Source organism: Vulpes vulpes, chromosome 13, assembly GCF_048418805.1.
Source record: "Vulpes vulpes isolate BD-2025 chromosome 13, VulVul3, whole genome shotgun sequence".
Taxonomy (NCBI): Eukaryota; Metazoa; Chordata; class Mammalia; order Carnivora; family Canidae; genus Vulpes; species Vulpes vulpes.
Genome location: NC_132792.1, coordinates 13,792,188 through 13,796,642, shown reverse-complemented (window position 1 = coordinate 13,796,642; position 4,455 = coordinate 13,792,188).

The window sequence follows — 4,455 nt, the reverse complement described above, 5'->3', positions numbered from 1 at the left end:
CCCCCAATAATAACATAATCTTGTCAAAACCCACAGACCGGCATAGACATAGGGGAAGAAACAAAAAGCGGTCTCTGATGTTGAAGAGCTGTGTATCCCCCCAGGAACCTGAAAGAACCACCCAGCCCTCCTCCACCTCAAACGTATGTGGCCTACATGGTTGTCCGGAACCTTCTCGCACCAACCAGGCCGGACCTCCCCTTTGAGGCTGGACCTCCTTTAGGTGTGCAGGAAGCTTCTGTGGCTCGGGCTGTGGGTCGTGGGGGTCATCTCCAGGGTGGGATCCCGTGGGATTCACATGGCATGAGGGAGCTAGCCCAGGGTGATCTTTTCCTGGGCCCCTGGTGCACCTACCGCTAAATGGGCAAGCCCTTTTAGATTGCTGAACCTCCATTTCTGTATCTGTGAAAAGGTGGGTAGAACCATCTGCTGCACCCACCTCGGGGTGTGGAGGTGATGAGGCTCCCTGGCCAGGAGGTGTGGGAAAGCCCTCGGTGGACCACCAAGGGGGAGGCTCCAAGCCCTGAATGCCCTTCCTGGTCTCAGGAAGGTTTCCCTAGAAATGGAGTAATGGGCCAGCACTTAAGGAAGGGCAAAGTCCCAATGCCCTTATAGGGGATTCAGAACACAGTTAATTAGGGAAATATGTAACTCATTCGGAGGACGCCTGCCCCACCCTCTGTCACCCTGAACAATTCCCAGGTTGCTGAGCAATTGCTGGGACTCTGAACCACTTGGGGCTGGGGAGCCCTGTGCTCGATCAGTCACAAAAAGCCAGACCGGCTTCTCCATGTGGCCCAGGAGACAAAGCCTGGAGCCTAGGATACTTATGGGGGCCCGCAGAAAGGGTTCAATTTTCATTTCTTCTGATATTAGAAAAAAGGGGAATATAATAATAATGCATATGTAATAATGAACCCAGCCTCATTGTGTCCATCGTTATACCAATGTAACCATAAAATATAATATCCATCTGTCTATCATCTATCTCTCAATCTCAAGGAGGCAGAGGCTCATGGAGGTAAATGCACTGAGGATCCAGGAAAGTCCCAACGTGCCCCTTGGGGTGACTTTTTTTTTTTTTTCAGCAGAAGTCTGACTCCAAAAAAAAAAAAAAAAAGTCTGACTCCGCTATCTGTTCTGAGGAAGGACATGTGCATGAGGAGGGACCACCCGTCACCTCTTCTAATGCAAGGCCTGAGGAGTCAACTTGGCCAGGTTGTCCAGTGGAAATGTAACGTGAGCCACAGATGTGAGCACGTGTGATTTTAAATGATCCAATGCTTGTGTCTCTAAAAAGTGCAGAGAAACAGGGAGGGATGGGGTGCCTGGGTGGCTCAGTCCATTTATCATCTGTGTTGGGCTCAAGTCATGATTCCAGGGTCCTGAGTTCAAGTCCCACTTCGAGCTCTCTGCTCAGAAGGGAATCTGCTTCTTTGCTTCTTCCCCTCCCTCTGCCTGCTGCTCTCTCTCTCAAATAAATAAACAAAATATTCTTTAAAAGTATATTTTAAAAAAAGAAACAGGGGAGATGAATGTTAATAATATATTTTATTTAACCCAGTGGATCCCAGATATTAACAAGTCAACACCTGATCAATGTAAAAATTATTAATGAGCTATTTTACATTCTTTTATTCATAAGAAATCTTTGACATAGGTGGGTATTTTACACCGATAGCACCTCTCGATTTGGACCAGCCCCGTTTCACGTGTTCGACAGCCTCTTACGGCTACTTGCTACTGTATTGGACAGCACAGACCTAGGCTAGCGTTTCTGAATGTTTGGATTTCCCTAGCCAGGAAATATTTCCCTCACAATTGTGGAGGCAATATTGCCAAATTTCTATTTGGTTAAAAAAGATGTTTAAAAAAATAAAAAAGCTGCCGCCATCTGTTGTCATCACATCATCCCAAGAGAAAGGTCTTAAGCTGCTCCAAAGCATAGAAAGGATATAATCTCAGATAAAGGGTATCTTTAAATTGAACACACTTATCTCTAAGGGAAACTTAATGTGCTCTGGACATTTTTCTCATTTTGCCACACATAATAGAACATTTCACTCTGCTCCTGAAACCACAGGTCTCGTCCCTTGGCCCTTAGAATCAGCTGCAAGAAGCTCTAATGGTATTTTTTTTTTTTAAGATTTTATTTATTTATTTGACAGAGAGAGAGCAAGAGCACACAAGCAGGGGAAGCGACAGGCAGAGGGAGAGGGAGAAGCAGGCTCCCCCCTGAGCAGGGAGCCCAATGTGGGGCTCGATGTAGGGCCCTCATGACCCGAGCCGAAGGCAGATGCTTAACCCATTGAGCCACCAGGTGCCCCAGCTCTAATGGTAGTGATGCCTTGTTCTAGATGGGAGCAGGCATAGGTATTTAAACAACTTCCCCTCTGAGTTCAGGCTTCACATTGGGTGTAGAGATTACTTAAAAATGAAATCTTGGGGGCACCCAGGTGGCTCAATGGTTGATCGTCTGCCTTCAGCTCAAGTCATGATCCCGGGGGTCCTGGGATTGAGCCCCACGTGGACCTCCTCGGTCAGCAGGGAGCCTGCTTCTCTCTCTCTGCCTCTGCCTGCTGCCTCTCCTGTTCATGATCTCTTTCAAATATATAAATAAAATCTTAAAAAAAAATAAATAATAAGTAAATAAATAAATAATCTTAAAATAAATTGGGAGGTGCCTATCTGGCTCAGTCAGAGGAGCTGGGGCTCTTGATCTCGGGGTTGTGAGCTGGATCCCTATGTTGAGTGTAGGTGTAAGATTGCTTAAAAATAAAATCTTAAAAAAAAAAAATCTCCCCCCCACCTTCCCCCACCCCCACCAAGTAACTGTAATACGTACTTTGAGCGGAAGACTGCTCCTATAGTTTGAAATGAAACCCCTTTCTTTCAGTGATAGGGAAACTAGTTTAAGAGAGGGGAAGAGAGTCAGGGCCAGCGCAAGGGAGGAGGCCCAGGACTGCCAGGCACCCCAGCCAAAGCCTCCTCCCCAAACATTTACCCACCCAATAAGGGAAGAAGGGAAGAAGGAATTGGGGCGAGGCTGGAGCGGTGGGGGACGAGGAGGGGCTGCCTGGGTCCTCAGAGCAGTAGCTTTAAGGGAGCCAGCTGCTGAGCTCAAGGTCAGCGGGCTGAGCAAAGAGGCAAGAAGACAGCGCTCTTCTGCAGAAGTAGAAAATCCTGACACAGCACAGCCCACTAACCCCCACCTTGAACACCTAAGTGCCTTTGTTCCCAGGATCTCTTCTGGCTCAGTGGTGACTGTGCGACAGAGGCACGGAGCAGTCCTCTGCTAGGGCACCTTGGCCACGGCTTGAAATAAAAAAGAAGTCGGGGAACCCCTTGCCACTGGCCTGCAGTGACCTTGAGCAGGTCACTTAACCCCTGCGGGTGGGTTCCCGAGTCCGGGAGTTCTTGGGAGACAGAAGCCACGTAGGAAAGTGCTAACCAGAGCCAGGCAGGAGGTAACTTCAGGGGGTGACAGCTATGATGATGTGCGTTATTTTACAAACATGGCTCATTAGGTGCCAGGTACTGTTTTAAGACCTTTATAAACATCAAACTCATTCAATCCTCATTGCAACCCCCTGAGATGAGCACTTCTGTCGTCCTCATTTTATAGATGGGGAAACTGAGACACAGAGTGGTTCAACAGGTCGCTGTGGACACACAGCACAGGACGGCTAAGTCATGTTCCGCCCTCCTCAGTGTTCCCTGCAGCTCCCACGCTCTTTCCTACCCTGCTTGACTCCCCCTTGGGCTCTCCCTGAGTGCAGTGACACCCCTGGGGGAACGAGGCCAGAAGAGGGTGAAGGGGCAGGGCCTGGGAGAACAGGTAAGATGCCAGGTAAGATGCCAGGTGCCCCAGGGCCACCATCCCAGGCCATGTCCTAACACCCAGCATCAGTGGACGGTCGGTGCTTTATGTCACTTTGCAGAAGAGCCAAGGGAGGCTCTGAGAAGTGAAGGCTCTTGTCCTGCAGGCTGGGCTGCTGTGGGGCAGAGCTCACTAGAGCTGCTTGGAAAGGCCTGCCCAGGCCTGGGGCTCACCTGGGGCTCACCTGGGGCTCTGGGGGAGGTGGGCCTGCCTTTCTCTGCTCACCCCTCCCACCCAAGGTACTGCCACCAATGCACATGGCAGGGCTGCACCTGTGGGCACGGAGGACAGCAGACAGGGTCTGTGCTTCGTGGGGCACCTGTGCTGCTCCCCTGCAAGGGCTGGCCCCATTCTGCTGCTGCTGGCCAGGAGCCCTTCTTCCTTCCTCCCTCCCTCCTTCTTTCCAAGTATCCTCCATTCCATGGAAGCCTGCCTGCTTTCATCCCTCCTTCCTTTCCTTCCTCTTTCTCCCTCCTTTTTAACTTATTTCCTTCTCTCTACCCATCATTTCATTTAGCCTGCCTTCCTTCCTTTCCCTCCCTCCTTTCCTTCCTCCCCTCCTTTCCTTCCTTCTT